The sequence below is a fragment of the Serinus canaria genome, chromosome 12 (assembly GCF_022539315.1).
Source record: "Serinus canaria isolate serCan28SL12 chromosome 12, serCan2020, whole genome shotgun sequence".
In the NCBI taxonomy this organism is placed as follows: domain Eukaryota; kingdom Metazoa; phylum Chordata; class Aves; order Passeriformes; family Fringillidae; genus Serinus; species Serinus canaria.
The window spans coordinates 9,647,712-9,665,710 of NC_066326.1; the positions used below are offsets into that span (position 1 = coordinate 9,647,712).

Genomic DNA, 17,999 nt, shown 5'->3' on the forward strand with positions numbered 1-17,999 from the left:
ACATTTTCTGCAAGAGGGAAAACAGATGATGGGGGGAGCTGTTCTTTTAAGAAAAATGTCATTGGCACAAACAGCTGGCACTTGGTGACGTGTTATTTATATGTGCAGTTGCTGTGTTTTTTAACAGATAAGAAAGCATTATCTCATTTGTGATTCAGGTGAGGAACACGAGCAGCTCCGCAGCGCCGCTGGCCGCTGCCCCACGTTCCTTATCGTATCAGAAACATCTGTCACTTTGCAAATGAGTTCAGTATAAAAGTGCATCAAATGTGCTGTTTCACCATGAGACAGAATTCTGCAAGGGAACCTGAAAAGCAGCCTCCCCCTGCAAATGCTGGGATGGTCTGTCCCATATTCACCAGTTGGGATGAGAGCAAGGGAGGGGGAAGGGGGAGAAAAAGAGAGAGACCTTGGAAGTGTCATGATTATAAATTATCCTTTCTCTAGGAGCCAGCTGTGCCTGAGAACCACCTCGCCTGTGAGGTTCATGCTGCAAAATGGTTATCACATCATAAACAGACCTGGCTGAATCCTGGCCCTTGTGGTACAGAGGACTTTACTCAAGAAAACACTGATGGGCTGGGGTAGGTAGGATGTGTGGAAAGGTGGCCAGCATTGGGATTACCACCAGAAGTGCACTTGCAGGAGCTCTGCTCGCAAAGATGGAAATGAATTTGTTTTGAGGGCAGCTGAGGATGAACTGGTAGGAGCTCCCACTTCCAGGGAAGGTAAGGTGTGCCTCTAGTCCAAGCTGAGGGGAAAAACAGGGCATGCTCATGCACCCAGGTTCATCCCTGCAGTAATGCTGCACATGGCACAAAGTTAAAACCCAGCAATTCATAGTATGGACTAAGTTTTCCTCAGATTGTGCTCTCCAGAGAACTGGGCTGGGTCTAGTACCCCTGTGAGTACAAGGGCATTTTTGTACTCCTCTTTAGCAGGAACAAAGACAACTCAAGGTGGCTTCAAAATCTCTTCTGCCTAGAAATGCCTCTGTAGCTCTGGAAGCAGGCAGCTGGATTGAGATCCCCATTTGTGTCACTCTGAGCGACTGCTTCCTGCTTTGCCTTTGGGCTTTTATTTAAAAATACAGGAGAAAAAGGACTGTTTCTTTAGCCCTTGCTGAGAAATCCCTTGAACTTCAGCTGATAAACAGGGGAGAACTAAGGACAGACTCTGAACTGGGTTATTGTTCCTTTAGCCTGTGCACAGCCACATGCTGCCTTTTCTGTCCCATAAAAGACCCCCCTGGTGACCCTTTATGGCTGCTGCACATCCAGTTGTGGATGAAATGTGAAACATCCTCTTTTTTCTGCAAGGAGTACTCAAACCAGGCATGCAACTTAAGAAAAATAGGTGAAAATACCTATTTTAACTTTGCTTCTAATCAGAAAACATATATTCTTAAATATGCATACATCAGCAGAAACAGCAGGTAAGGGCTCCCACTCTAAAACAAACAGAAACATGCACTTTGAACCCTCATATGAAATTGCAGTAAAAGCCCAACCCAATAATTATTTTCCTTGATTTTCAGCCAGACGAGGCACAAGACAAATAAGTCATCAAGGACAAATAAAAGGAGGTTCATTCATCGCATTCAGGGCTGGAATCTTTAATGGTCACCAAATGAACTAAGATAACTAAGTAACCATTGTAAATATTAATCTTTAAAGGAAAACAATACTCCCAACAACAGGAAGTCTGATAAGACATTGGATGTGGCCATCAGCGTTATGGAGTCTCTCTAATTTCCTTAGTTTTTTCTTATGCCTCTAGAGGGATCAGGAAGGGGGCCATATGGTATCTCTCAAAGGAAGTAAATTAACATTATTAATAGCTAATGTGGGAGAGGTGAAACAGTGATTGTTCGTTCTGTTGTTATTGTGCTTTTGTTGGGGGGGAAGCCTGCCTGCTAGTAAGCTTAAGCACTCAAGCCAAATTCAAAATCTTGTATTTATAAACAGAGATCTGATAACAGTTGCCTAAGCATCCATGATGCTTTGCCAGCGCACGCACATCGAGCTGATCCGAAGGGCCTGTCCTGGGGTTAGCTCACACAGGACAGCTCAGGCTGCAGTCCCTGTTCCCAAGTAACGCCTCACAAGGACCCTCACAATCTCCTTTGGCTTGGTTTAGTTTGAAGCAGAAGGACAAGGACAGGTAGATCTGCACTTTGAGGGACACAACGTGTCCTCTGGCATGCCCTGAGCCTGGGGATCAAGGGGCCACAGAGGAGTGGGTTCCAGGACCAGGGTTCTCACAGGCCCTGGTCACCCTGTGGGACATCTCCTTTTGAGCCCACAGTGCTGGCACAGCTGCTTTCCAAGCCTTGCTCAGCAGGGTGATATGGAAGTGGAAGAATTATTTTGTGGGCAGCAGTGATAACAAAGTGCTGCATTAGAATTGATTGAATTGGTCACTTGGATGAATATGTCAGAGGCCTGGGATCCCTTGCACTTTATCTGCACTACAAGAAGAATTCACCTTTCTTAGGCCTCTGCTTTTATCCCCCAAATACTTAGAGGGTGGTATTTATTCACTGTAAATAATATTGCCACTTAAGTTATACATTGTGCCTACTTGAAAGGGTGAGACCCTGAAGTCAAACTCATCTGTTTGTCCCAGAGCACCTGGGACCATAAAATACATTTCTCATTTTTTTCAAGAGTTCCTATACATTCTATTTTCTTCCCAATAATGAAAACCTCAGGCAATATCTAGCTGGCCTTGCAGAAGTGGACTTTATGAGACCTTGTATGTTGAGACAATCTGCAAAATAAATTTGATAGATAAAACCCAGAGGAGTTGATTGCAATTGCCATTATCCATTGAGCTAGGTAGATTTTAACAAACTTTGGGGAAATTGTTCAATAAATTCCTCAGAAAGAAAACAGTGGAATTTCGTATAATTAACTCACTGGACCTTAATAAAAATTGAGTAGTCTAGTAAGATTACCTCATGCTTCAGGGCACATGGTGATTACTTCATAGACATAAAGGAATTCCCTCTGCCCTTGAAAGCTTATACTTCAACTGCAGGCTGTCAGCTGGAATTTGATTTTTAGGCCTGAAGAGGACAACTTGAATGTTTTAAGACTCTACAGACTTCAGTTAAACTTAGGTGGAACTGCTCTGTAAGGAAACACTTTCCCTACCAGACAACTTCACTTGCAGAGAGAAGTCAGTAAATTCTGATTAAGTTTGTGTCTTACATCTGGTCTAAAACACCCCTTTCCTGGCTGATGATGGGATGTTTTATTTCCGAAGAAACTCATCACATTGACCAAGAAGGCTGAAGAGATGTGCATTGTTTCCTGGCTCTATGGAGTCATATGACATGGATAAATTGGTCTCTGTGCTGAAGCCTGAGTGGTTTATAATGTTGTGAAGTTTTCCACACTACAAATTTTAGGGACCTTTTTTATTTCAAGTTATGTAAACTAATAATAAAACTGTTTTTCCTTGGCTCTGCAGAATGGGACTTTCTGCTCCATCAGGGCAGGGTTGATTTCCAGACACAAAAGGGAAGATGCTTTCATGATAGCTTAGGAGAAGATATTTGCATAATACCCACAGAAGTATGAGGAGACAGATGTTTTGTAAGGACAGCTCTACAATAAGGAAAAGCACTAACTCAAAAAAAATTAAATGTGTCAAGCCAAACTCTCTAGTGATTGAAATACTCTTTAAGATAACAAATCTGCCTATTTTCATAATCTTAATTATCAATATCAGTATGATATCACTGTCATGATTACAACTCCTTAGAGTGTGGTCACACATTTGCTTTTTGTTGCCTGTCCCCCACCTTCCATCCTTGTGGGCACCAAGGGTGGTTGTTTGGTGGTAGCAGATGACAATTCTACTCTAAACCCATCACTACCTCAAAAAGCAAAGCAAATCACAGTGCACTTCCAGGGAATTATAACACCATGTCCAAAAGTTTACAGATCTCAAGAGGCCCTGTCTTACCCTGATACCAGTGGGGTCTTGGAGCCCACGTGTCTGGCAGCTGGAGAGCATGAGCAACACTGCAAAGGTCACAGGCACACAGTTAACCCCTGCACAAAGCTCTTGCTCACTTGCAGCTCATTCCCTATCCTTATCATGTAATTAATCACACTTTGTGAGAGCTTCAGGAAGGAGGGTGTTGTCTGGGGTAACTGCGATAACTCAGTTGCAACTTGGACTCTCCACCCAGGGAAGGGATTATTGGAGAAATCTAGCACTGCCTCCCTCCCCACCCACGCTGCCTGGACCTTCTGGGTTCTGGGAGGGCACAGAACCCATCCCTCTTCCCTGCTGGCACACAGAGCAAAGGGCAGACTTGGCTCCTGCCCTGTTCTTGACCCGAGCAGCAGCACCTGGAGCGAGGCCTCAGGTGACGGTGTCAGGTTATTTGTGGTAAAGCTCAGCAACTTGCTTACTAATCTCTGGAAAGAAGGGGGAAGCAGAGGAAGGAATTTAACCCCGAGGTGCCTGTCAGTCAGCTGGCACAGGCACACAGTGCCTCCCAGGGCCACCCCAGGGAAGTGTGCCTCCAGGGCACTCTGCTCCCAAAGCCAGGGCATGTCTCTGACTGCCACAGGGCAATTTATAGGACAAATATTGAGGATAATTAAGGATAATCTCTGCTTTAGGTGTCTTATAAAGAATGTCAGGTACTGTCTTCCCTTGTCAGATGTGATGAAGTCAGGCAGCTCCCACAAGGAGGAGGTACTTGTTTCTCAGAACAAGTAAGAATAAAAACCCCTATCTAGATCCTATGGGTTTCCTGGATTTAATCTTCTCAAAATTTAGACAAGATCATTACAGTGAATTCTGTCTCTAAAGAGCCATAACAGTGAATTACATTACCAGCATCAATCTCCTTCTGGTACACGCTTTCCTTACTGCTCTCATGCTAGCAAATACAGAGAAGTGCTATCATACTAATGTCCCCAGCTCAGACACTAACATCCTTTCAAGAAACTTGGCAGGTCAGGGTAGATTAGACAGTCACATGAGAGCAAAGGAGGAATCTGCCCTGGCAACTTGTGCCTTTTTTTCTGTGTTTAATCTAATGATTTCATAATATTTGGTCATAAGATGTTGTTTTGAATATTCAGTCATTATCATGACAGGTTTCTTCCTAAATAGCCTTTGGGTAACAGACATTTGCATTGCTGGAGAAATGGCAAAGCTGGGACTAACCAATTCCTGTCTTGAAAGATCCCAGTATTCCCCAGCTGACAGGATTTGAGAGGGCATGTGTTGCATGATCTCTTCTGCTTATAGATGTGACAACTGAAACCAGAGGAGCTCTGAGAAAAAGGCATGTTCCAGCCTCTGTTTCACAATCCTTGGGTACATAAAAGCCCAGTTACCAAGAAACCAGAGCAACAGGATTTCCCCACCCCTGTGAAGGGGGAATATTCCTTGGAAATATCTGTCTTATGCCACAATGGGCAGGACACTGAAGGACCAGTGGCCAGAGGAGGCCAACGGGCCTGTGGTCAAGCCAAGACTGTGCTCATGCAAGAGAAAAGTTCTGTGATTTCTTTGAAAAGGCTGAGTCAAAACATTGGAAAAACACGTGGCAGCACAGGCACTGAGAGACCACTGTTGGAAGTGAACCATTTGAGGCACTCCTGACCCAGCAATTCCCTTTGTCATGCCTTGGTGTGTCCAGCTCTTTACATCCAAGTGTATTGCAACAGCACTTTAGCAGCTTCAGCAACATTATTAACATATCAGCATATAACTACATTTTAATTAGGCTGATGGGATTGAGAGCAGAATTTGATGCTCAACGCTGCATATGGCAATTGAGCTTTTACAAATTACCATGCCCACATAATTATGAAAATAAGAACTGAAAGAAGTCTTTCAGTTGGCCTTTGGACAGACCTTTCAGGCTGTCCAGGTAACTCTGCAGTTCCACATACGTCACCACATTAAACAAATGCACGTGATTTTATTTTATGTCTGTTCTGCTCAGTGCTTTCATGATCTTTTGAAAGTTCAAAGATAAACAAGAGTCACCTGAAATGACCCATCCACAGTGGATCAAAGAATAGGCAAGGGGAAAACCCTTGTAGTGTTAGGCCAGTCAAGTTGTCCATGGCTGCAAGAAATCTCTCCCTAAAGCAGGTTCACCCCCACTTATCCTCTTCACACGTCACTTCACACCTTAGCTTCCTTATTGTATGTTTTCATGAAGTCTCAGGCAGGTTTGTAAATCCAGGTGCCAATGCAGGCACCAAGGCCTGGCTGCTTCCAGGGGAACAGATCCAGCAGAGACTGCTCCAGCCTGGCTCCTGCCACCTTCCCCACCAGCCTCGCCTCACCTCACTCCTGCCTTGGACAGACAGAATGGGCAGGAATGGCTCCAAATTCCTGCACCTGGGAAAGGAGCCTGGATCTCTGTCTCAGTCACCTCTGGTGCAGTCAGGCTTAGGGATGGAGGGGTCCTAGAGCCCACACAGGCAATGCAGACTAAGAAGATGAGGGATGGGCTCACCATTACACTGGATACAACAGCAAGGCCACATCACAGAAAGTGGAGAGAGCAGTGCCACTGTTTGTGATGACACCAACTGTCTGCTTTCTGTGCTTACTCTTTATATCTATACACACAGAAGTGCACACACAAGCCAGGCAGGATTCCTCAGCTCTAGCTCGGTTCACCTTGTCACCCATGACCAAGTCCTGTGAAGTTCACAAGGATGCTCCCAGCAATGGACACCCTCTCACAAAGCCCAAGGAGCAAAGCTGACTTGCTGCACACTAGTCTCCAGCTTTGGGGTCTTTGTTTTGGAAGAGCTCTCTGGAACTGGAGATGGTCCGTAATTCTAGCCAAGGGTTCCATCAGAGCCTCACCAGCATCCCATCTAAAGCCTCATCACAATTCATCTCATCTTTTGCTGGTTCCCAACAGAGTGCAATGACAGGGCAGGGGGCTTGCATTATTTTGAACTCTAGGACACTGTTCTGAAGCTCGCCAAATTTACACTCCAGATTTTTAATTCAACCTGATGAGCACTGAGTCTTCATACCAACTGTGCCTCATGGAATAGATGCTTGTGTTCAAGACAGGCAGCTGTGCCAGCCTCAGCTCCACTCTGTATCTCATGTACCAACCATGTGACCACAAGTAGTCCTTAAACCTGCCAGCAAAAAGGAAGAGAAAGACAAGCTCCATCACCCTTTCCCCCTCTCAGGAGTCCAATTCAGCTCTATTTAAAGAAATTTTGTATTTAGGCAATAAAAGGTGCTTGCAGTTAATACTATAGTTTGGACCATACTAGGCATATATCCCCCCAGTATATATACAGACCTTCTAACTCCTAGACCTTAGAAGAGATACTTATAAAAATATAGATATCATCATATCATTTTAGAGATTGGAAAACACAGTCTTGAGAAAAGTATCAGATTAATCATCCAGAATCCCACAAAACTAGAGCCAGAATCACACCTACAGCTCTTCATTTTCTAATGTCCAACTGCCTGCATATTTTTCAGTCTGGTTCTGCTGAAAACTTATGTTGTGACAAGAATCTAAACACCTTTTTATCACTTTTGACTTACAAACTATGAGATCACATTTGTCAGATGTAAAACTAGAAGTAATGCATGCAAATTTAAAGTTTTCTCAAAGCAGAAGGGAAATATTTTAGTCTGGAATGGTAAGGATAGGGTGGGCTTACTGTAAGAAAGTACTTCTTATCCAAGGTAAAGACATACTCAACTTGACAATGGATCTTTTAAGTTTGACTGTTGATTCTCACCCCATGCCCAGGATGAAGATTTATTTTTATTGTGCCTCCTCCTTACAGGGCTCTAGATGTTGCTAGTAACTGAATTCCAGTCACAAAGCACACTTGTAGAGATAAGTCCAGTAGCTAAGCTGCTGACTGCATTTCTGATGTCCTTAGAAAACACCAACCTATCATTAACTTAAAATACCAACCAAGAGAAATAGTTCAGTCTATAATACACTCATGTAGTTACATCACTGATACCTTTGCAGAGTGACAGGGACAGTGCAGGATGCACAGTAGCCTAGAAATGGGTTGGGTGCAATACATCTGTAGGGCAGAAGTGTGTTTTTACCACAGGTGTTCTTACTACAGGTGCCTTAAGCACAAAGCTGCATCAGGCTTAGGGCTCTTTGGAGTTTCTCTCAGCACCATCGCGTTTGAAATTTTGGGTTGGAGCTGTACTTATTCATCCATAATGACAAAGTCAGACTGATCTCTGTTATTCTATTCTGAGCCCAGCTTAACTTCATTAACTATCAGAACAAGGTCATGCTCTGTTAAGTTTGTACTTTCACATCCCATAGTAACTTTGAATCATCCTCACTGTCAATGCACTGACATTTATGGTCTTCTACTATCATCCCTTTGTTTATGTTCGAAGTTCATTCACTGCCTTCTTCCATTAGGGCTCTGTAACATATTCTCTGCCCTAATACCTCTTGTTACCTTTTTCTTACTTGACCCATCAAAAGTTTCTGTCTGTCACCAAAGAGGTAGTTTCCATGGAAACTCTAAAGAACAGGCAAAGTTAACGAGGCATAAAATGAAGACAGTGTCCTCAAGCTCACCCATTTTGAAAATCTAGGTCAGCAATGTTTGCTTAAAACATTCCACTCTTCTAAAACCATGTTCACTTGACTGTTAAGGATGTAATAAAAAGAGAAGCTCTAGTATATCCCAAACTTAGCATGTTTAATATAATACTGGATGTTCATGTGAGTAAACTATTTTTACAATTTCTCCCAGCCTGTTTTCCCTTACAGTTTCCTTGGATAACCCACAGGAATTTAGTTTTATCATCCAGTTACTTATCTTCACCAAACATTTACTCTGGCCATCATAATCTGTTTTTCAGGTAGTGTTCAAGAAACCTGCTATGATCTCACTGAGGGCAGGAGGTATTAGCTCTATCATCCCTTTTAATCTCATTTAGAGGATCTACAGGAATGAGAGAACAGTCTACATGAAAGCCCAATTCAGTCTTAGCCTGCCCAACACACAGGCAGAAGCCCAGTAATGAAACCAACACTGAAATTCAGAATTTGAATTTCCTTACAGTTGGTGTTGTCTGATCTCAGCCACCAACTCCAAGCACCAAATGCTGATCTGTTGAAATGCAATGGACTGTGCTCCAGTAAATGATTTATTGCATTCAAGGGGTTTCCTTAGTGAGAATCACAGTTTCTCTCAGGAGAAGAAACAGCCATACCAAGTGTTAGTGCTAAAATATGCTGTCAAGTACATAAGGTTATGGAAGGCTGCCTCAAAAAAGCTGCTGTGGAGGGAAATAATGCTGATGATTTGTTCATCATTTCCTCTACTAGTTGAAAGCAGATGTAATCAGCTGAAGTCAAATACCTTTTGAGATGCAACTCTATAGCCAGCAATGCCCATGCTTTTGGGCATGTCTCAATCTGATCTCCATTGCTTCTCTCTATACTGACTGAGGGCCTTCAGTGCTTTGGGTAGCTGAGTGATGACCTGCTCCTGTTAAAAGGTAAGCTCCTGTGGAACACAGGGCTTTTTTTCCTGTTTTTTCTGTTCACAGTGGATGGTGATGGGATTTCAGCTGTTGATGACAAGCAAGAAACAAAGGTTAAAAAAATACCTATAACCTCATGACTTCCTGAGAAAATAAGGTGCACATGATGACAGCTTACAAAAAAATCTGCTGTCCTAGTAAAAACCTACTGCAATCGACCCTACGTTCCTTGTGTTATCAAATATCAAATCTGAAGTAAATCAGGCCTTTTTCTGGCCAATTCCCTTTTCTCTGCCTAAACCCCTACGTAATGTGTTGATTTAGAAATTATGTACAGCCAGGACAGTTTGAACAACATCTGAAGCAGAACAGCAGTCCCCAAAAACACTTCAGTGTAATCCAATTACACTAATTAAAATAATTATTTCCACTTAGTTTGCTACTGAACTGCTTGCTTGGCACAACTAAAGTCAGTGCATACAAAGGTCAGGTGCAGCCTCTCCAAACTCTAGGGAGGACATAAAAAATTAGTGTAGCAGGATGCAAATCTCTAGATGCTGTTTGTGGTTTGGTTTTGCTCAAGTGTGTCAGTTAACAACAGGCAGGTGGAGAGCTTCCAACTTGTTTCTTCTTGTCTACACAGATCATGCTTTCCCCCCTCAGCTCTTACTCCACTCCTCTGTTTTGCTGCAAGCTGAACTCCCAGCCTGGAAAGCTTTCTCCAATGGTAAGTTTTGAAAGAAGATGTGCTAAAAACTTAAAATGTTTCTGCAAATGGGTACTTCATGGCACTGGTTCTAGAATAAGGATCATAAGGTAGACAGATTGCTCTCCAAATTGGCAATTGAAGCATCTGCTACTTGTGCCTACAACTTTTGCAGAATTTCTGGAGGAAAAACCAATCCATTTTAGAAAGAAACAAAAAGAGACATAACTGGCAAACTTATTTTCTATTTTTTTCAGTGAGCCTAAAGGAAAGTTTCCTTCTACTCACTCTATGTTGTCAGTATAGCTTTGTCTCCAGCACTTTATAATTTTCCAGCATGCCTGTCTGCTGCCAAATCCTTCCCTTGACATGACCACAGAATAAAAAATCCTTTGCTTCCCTCATTTGAACATCCAACAAGCCGCAGTGGCTTTCTAAATGACTGCCTTCTATGAAGAAGCACAGAAAGTAGTCCTCAGTCATGCCCACTTGAACGACCATGTGAAAGAGCCTGATTTCATTATTCCTCTTATCAGCACGGTAGACCTCTGATATTACCCTGAATATTGCCTCTAACTGGCTACCTCAGCAGGCCCCTGGGTCTTTCAAAGGGCCACCATTCTTCTCTCCCACACAAGACAGCAAACCATTCTTCCCCTCTGCTAACCCAGGACCAGGGGATTGCTGCCTCACCCTCTGCATTTGGCCAGAACAGATGCAAAAAACCCACAGAAATTTGGAGCTCCCCAACCAACTGACTTTGGTGTAGCAGATGCTGCTGTAAAGGAACCTGGTGGCTTCAAAAACTGTGACACTGGTGTTTTTCTCTATGCCCTCATGCTGTCACTCACTATCTGATCTGTGTCAGAAGGACAAGGCCACAATGTGCATACTGTCAGTATTTCCCTGTGCCTTGGACTTCGATATTCTTTGGACATCTGAGCCTTTTTGCTGCAGTTGAGATAACACTTACTCTACTCATCAGGAGGTGGGAGGTTATCTGTCAGTGTGTCTTCATTCACAACATATATGCACAAACTCTCAGGTGAAAAACGGGTGAGTTTGGATTAGCCTTTGTTTTAATTCTGGGGAGAAGTTAAAGAAGTTGCAAGCAAAACAAAATAACAGAGTCAGCAGTCAGCTCTCAGATTATGACAATGATGGGGAGAAAAAAATTAGCCTATTCAGGAGATCAATAGCTCTATTGATCTATCTGGGGAGAACATAAATAATGGAACACATGCCAATCACATGTGGATAGAAGGGACAGAGTAATCCATCTCCAAATGGCACCTGCTGATTTGTGGAACATGTGAAATATGCCCTTGCAATGTATTGATTGTCATGGAATTAGATCAAAGCACTGATCTCCTAGCATTGGCACTGCTCTGGCCAGAGCCTAAAAGACCAAACTATATGACAAATCCCTGCTAAGAATCTTTTAGGTTCCATTGTTTCTGTCATTCTCACTCAGAGAGCTTTTGGTGCATTCATTTATGTTTCTCCAGAACCTCTGTTATCTTTAATCAAGACCTCCACGTTGATGACAAACTGCATCCTGTCATTCAGATGTCCTCCTTCTATCCCAGGAATGCAGCTAGATTGGAGTTTGCATTATCCCAGGCAGACTGGTAGATGTTAATCCATTCTTGTGTTACATCTTGGCTGGGCTCCTCACACTCTTTACTGACAGCTTTAGCCAGCAGGGCCATGAATTTATTGCAGCTTGATTTGAATTTATCTGCAAAAGATGCCACCTGAGACTAAACATTCATGTATCATTTTGCCTGACTTTAGAACCCATCAACTCTCTCCCCAGGAATGTGTGGTATTGATATTAACAATTCCTCTGCTCATGCTTATTGCCATTCACTGATCCTCTGCAATGGCAAACATTGCTCCAGGCTCATCCTTTCCCTTTGCTCCTGGTGGACAGATTTAGTGATCTGAGTGAGGGAAGAGAGCATACTAATTAAATTCAGATATTGAATCTAAATCAGGAGGTGCTGCAAATACCAGGGAAGGCAGGGAAAACACAGTTCAAAAGGAATTCACAGCCCCTGGGACTAATGGAAAAATCTGTCAGAATGCAAACAGAAATGTTTGGTAAAGAGAAATAACATGAAAGATACTTTCACAACAGAATAACTGCAAAATTCTGATGTTAAATGGATTGTAGAAAGCAAATCAGATCAAAGCTTGAAGTAAAATATGGCATTAATGAAGGCAACACGTGATTAGGGAAATTTCCTTCATCATAGGTAGAACACGTTTCTATATTAAATTTACTCTCAGGTTGCTACAGGCCACAGCTACATCCATAAAAGCCAAAGTGGAAGAGGAAAACCAAAAGTGATCTATAAGAATAGATATTAAGGACTAAATGAGAGTGACAGAGCCAAATGGATGGGGAGGAGTAAAAAGATTGGCATAAACGTGTTGGGGAAACTACCATGGAAAGGAGGAATTTGCAAAAGATCAGAGGACACAGCTAGGAAAATGAATAAGTCAAACTTTGAAATAAAGGAGGGGCAAGGGTTACTGTCCAGGAAATGGTAAAGTTGAGATATCTGTTCACCTTAAATATACTCTCCAGGAAAGTAAGTATGATGGCTGATGTAAATCTGGAATGGGCTAAAGGGCAATAGAAAGGAAACATTTTTGTATTTTTTGTCCATAAAATGGCTACATTTTTAAGCACCAAAGGTTAAATCCTGAGCTGAACTAGACTACTGCAGCTCCACTAAAGTCTGTCAGTTTACACCAGCCAGGTTGTGGCATACCTATCATAATTCACATGCTGGGCTGTGAACAGTAATTAACCCTGGCTCCACCCAGCAGACTTCCCTTGCCCTTTATGTTTGTTAGTCAATATATACTTTAGGAAAACAGGGCTGAAAGGACCTTTTGGATTATCTGATCCTTTCTCTTGCTGTTACAGTGAGCCATAACCACTCCAGCTGACAAAATGTAAAATGACTGGTTTCTTGTTCCCACTGCTCTTTGTTAAAAAAACTCCCTGCATAACTTGTCAGAGAAACTTAACATCTAAAATAACAAAATCCATTTTAAAGCCCTCCTTCTTTCTTTGTTAACAATGTTTTTCTCTAATTCTAGTGTTTAACTCTCCATAGTAAAAGTGATGCCCCTTCTAATTACAGCAGATAAATTAGAGGAATGGTGACTTTTGCTAAAGAACTAAAGATGTTACTGTATGGCTTCTTGGGGATCATTTTCATAGGTGATGCTTTTGAAATGGACCATACTCACATACTCACAAGGAGGGCCAGGATTGCCAGGACCAGTCATGACAATATTTTGTTTACTTTCTTTAGAAAGCCAGCTGTGTTGAGTGGCTGTAGATACCAGACTGAAACCCTGATCCAGATGAAGTCAGCATCAGTTCTGCCACTGGTGATGATTCTCTTGCATCTGCACACCTCAGATACTTCTGACATCTGCCATTGCTCCTCTGCACCAAAATTCCTCCCCCATCCTAAGTTCACATCAGCAAAGAGCTCTTGTCCCTCCCCATTCGAACCTTCTCATATAATTTCAGAAAGCAAAATTGAGTGACCTTTCACCAGGCCAGAGTACCATCCTCTACATTCAGTGATGCCTAACTTGCCCTAGGTCATCACCAATAGGTTTTTCACAGGGTTAATGATTTTGGGAAGCTCTGAAAAGCATTAGCACAGAGAGCAATATAGAGCTGAGGTCATGCCAGGGGGAGGTGGAAGCCTCACGAGACTGGCCTGACCACAGTTGTCCCAGAAAAAGGGCATGCACCCCATCCCAGACAAGTTGGGATAGGGAGAAAAAACAAAATATAAAATCAGGCCCTGGCTCATAATAGGTAGTAGAAATTTAATTAGAAGAAATGTTGTACTTTACATGCAAAGAATTGCACAGTAATAACCTTTATAATACCAGGGCAGAAGTTCACTGGGGAGCAAATTCACTCTTCAATGCTGCACTCTACAGTGAATGAGGAAATAAAACAATTCAAATCTATTTCCCCTGGCAGGTATCTTCAGTGAGATTATCAAAACAAAGATACTAGAAATCAGATTTATGAGCAGGGATAGTAACAGATCATTTGATACATGTGGAAAAGCAACCAAACTTTCCAACAAACCCTTCAACTCCAAGGCAGGAATCTCTGACTTGAAACTGTACAGAGGCTAGGGAGGCCTGAGCTTATATTTATGCTTAGAAATACACCTTTTTGAAAGTTCTGTATTTATTTTCATAGGGCAACTTTCTGCTCAAGTCCTAAGCAGTATCACACACTTTCTTCTGCACAGACTTCCCCTTTCCCCTGCCTTCTGAAAGAGCAAAGAATCACAAAGAATAAAGTTCAGGCTTTGTTGGTCCTGTTGTTCCAAGAGCTGCAGACAGGAGAAGGCAAACAGAAGAAGGTTTCTGTGTAACAAGATGTAGATTAGAGAGGAAACCCAGCATCATTTATTGGGTCATGCAAGCTGAAGAGGAAGAAACTGACTCTCAATGCTTCACATGCTGCATGTCCATGAATACCTTGCAAATATTAACTAATCCTCATGAAACCCCTGAGACAAGTTAATATAAACCATTGCCATGTAGGCAAACAAACAGCACGGGTCCAGAACCTGCCTGGGGGCTTTGTCAGCAGCTCAGGAACTGGAGTAGGTCAGTCAAACATCTTCCAACCTTCTCTAGTCCATTGGCTTCAGTGTCATCAGAAAACGTAACCTATGTCATGTTAAAGGTCCAAGCATGGCCCAACCCTCTCAGACAGGCTGGGACATAACATTTCATGGAAATCTGTGCTGGGATTATGGGATGAGATCAGTTTTAAAGGGTTGGGAGAAGAGAAAGGCTGGTCATTTCAGCTCAGCTTTGGAAATTTTGGGTTTCTTCCACGTGTGACTCAGTAAAATTTGCATACATGGCATTTATATCCACACAGACATCAGAGAAATTCTTCATTTAGAGAGTTCTCAGCACTAAGACTGACAAGCTAAAAGGCATTTTCCCATGAAAGGCATACCCTCCTTGTGTGTCAAATCCAGGAATTTAATGCAGCACTTCAATAACTAAATTTACACCCTTATGTTCTGTCTCCTCACTTTATTTAATTTCCCTGATTACTAAGGAATGAATTCCATTCCTTATTTGAGCTGGTGAGCACAAAGAAGCTGTGGCTTTTTTCTTCCTTTTGATAGAAAAATTTCCATTGGCAGCAAGAACCTGGACAGTTTTGTCCAACTTTCCTGCCTGAATTATGAGACAGAAAGAAAGCAGCAAGAGAAGATCCTAATCCTACAAAATCCAGTGGCTTGGAGTGAAGTGGGGCAGCTGTGACACAGTTTAGTGCAGTAGAACTAAGGGAGTCCTCATCAATCTAGATGAAATAAATTTGGTCTACACTTGACAGCTGAAAGTTCAAATACTTTAAAAGAAGTTACCTTAGCAAGAGAAATGGAAGCGAGGCACATGCAGCAATTTGATATGGGGATGGAATCCAGCATTCCCATGGTCTGCTCCCAGCCTTGGGCTGGCCTCCTGTGAAACTAGGAGGCAATCACTCAACAGCTTTTCCTTCACTTTATTCTTCTTTATAGGATGTTATAGACTTAAATGCAGGACTTTGCAGAGGATGTGTTCCTACAATTCATTATTTTGGCTGCAATGCACCAGCTTGTGCTTTGATATCATGGGTTGAATAGTGCCTGAATTGCTCCATGTCTTGGTTTTCCACAGACATAAAGAGAATATTCACGTGCTTTGAGATCTTGGATGGAAAAGAAATGCAAACACAAAAGTGCTGCTCTTCTATTGAGAGGAAGAGACAGTTAAATTCTGCCCTTTTGCTTCCCTACTCTATTGGGATTGGCATGAAAACATAAAGATGACAGGCTGGGCCCCATTCTATTAAGATTTAAATTTAGCAAGGAACTGGAAAATTACTGGGAGCCTTATGTCTAACCTCTGCCTCAGAAGCAAATATGCATAATTCTTGTTCCATAGCTAAATTTGAGTGAATTACCAAATGTTGGACCAATAAAAGAACTGTCCAACACAAACCTTATCTGCCTGAGATGCACATATCTGCTTACAATATCCTTTGTTAGTTAAACAAAACAGAATCATTGTTGCTAAGAAGTTAATATTGTTTAAGATTCACTGGCTTACACGCAGAACACTTTCCTGAGTTGCCCCAAACACATTCCTTTTCTGTTCTCCTCATTCCTTCTCTTCTTTTTTTCCCTTTTGTACTGACTTGGCTAAGGCTGACATTTCCTTTAGGTGAACTTGCTCATAAGGTGATATGAACTTTGAGGCAGGCAAACATTCCAGCTAATACAGTGAAGGGTAAATAACTGCTCAGATCAGAGCAGACAATTCATCTGGAGAGCAAAAAAAAACTGAAGTCATTTCCCAAGCATTGAACAGGAGCCTACTTGCTCTACCTCCTACCAGCCACTCTCTTCTTCCTTGCAGCCTTTTAAGCCTGCGTTGCCAGTGTCCAAAATTCCTTCATCCAAAAACTGACTTATGGGAAAATTAATCCCATCAATGAATGAATAAACACCCTTCAAATGCTTTCTGTGATGTATTTTTTAATTTGTCTTTTCTAGTGCTGGGACAGTGCATGTCACAAACATACACATGGAAATGAAAATATAAAGAACTACTTCATTGCCAGAGCAATATCAGTGAAGATGCCAGATGTAAAACACAAACCCAGCAGAAGGACATCACTCCATGGCAGCTGCTAATGTCCCTCTGCTGACAGCAAAGCTACACTTGGGATTGATCTGCTAAAACCACCCCATCCCATTTTCCATGTCCTGCAGCATTATAGGGGCTACCATTAAAAGCACATTTCTGTCAGGGTAATTTCAGCTGCCTTGTAGGTGTCTGCCAGCAGAACTGTGCCCTGCTGAGAGGTGACCACACCACAGCTCTGATGCTGTGTGCACCAGCTGTGCAGAGCTGCCTGGGTTGTGAGCTCTGAGAGCCCTCCAGGTCCTTGGCCAAAGCTATCTGCAGGAAGCTGTGCAGGGTAAATGAGGGCACAGGCAACTCCCTGCCAGTGTAACCAGACATCCTGAGCATCTCCTCACGAGGCTGCAGCGTGGGCAGGCACAGATTTGCTGGGGGCATGTGGGCGAGACATAAAACCCAAGAAGAGATGCTCTGCTCTCTCAGAAAAAACACTGATAAGAGCCCCTTTTTACAGCATGTGCTTTCTCATCAGAGATTAACAACTCAATTTTTTTTTTCCCAGTGGTTACCAATTTTTCTAGCCTAAGGACTGAAGAAAAACATTTTTGAGAGTCTGAGAAATAAAGCCTTTAATTTTACACATAAAACAGGCAGAGAATTGGAGGCAGTGTTGGAAGCTGCATGATCTAGGATCAGTCTGAGGGTCTATGTCAGACTTTAATGGGTTTTATTCCACAGGCTGGCAGTGAGCAACCCCATAAGCCATGAGCAGGCCTCGTAACTAAACCAAAAGCAGACTTCTCTCCAGCAAGCACAAGGGGACTGAATCCAACTAAAACTCATGGCCCATGCACAAATTCACTCTGAATTTCTCCTGGCACCAAGTAGGCTTCATTATGAGGATAACATTCAGATCTCAATGTGTATCACAGCCAAGCAGGGACAGGTGAAATGAGCTGTCTCTGTGCTGAAAGCGTTTGACACCACTCGCTAACTCTTCAAGGCAGAGAGGTACAAGATATGCCCCAGCATCACAGAAATGACTGGCAGAACTAAAATGTGATCATGA

At 42.6% G+C, this 17,999-nt stretch overlaps 1 long non-coding RNA gene across 1 annotated transcript; it reads left to right on the top strand.

Moving 5' to 3' along the window:
- The first annotated feature begins 284 nt into the window (after positions 1-284).
- LOC115484124 (uncharacterized) lies at positions 285-11,254 on the top strand. The gene is made up of 4 exons (XR_003944851.2): positions 285-342; positions 448-728; positions 9,353-9,525; positions 10,154-11,254. It is a non-coding gene; the product is annotated as an uncharacterized LOC115484124 (long non-coding RNA).
- The last annotated feature ends 6,745 nt before the right edge of the window (positions 11,255-17,999 follow it).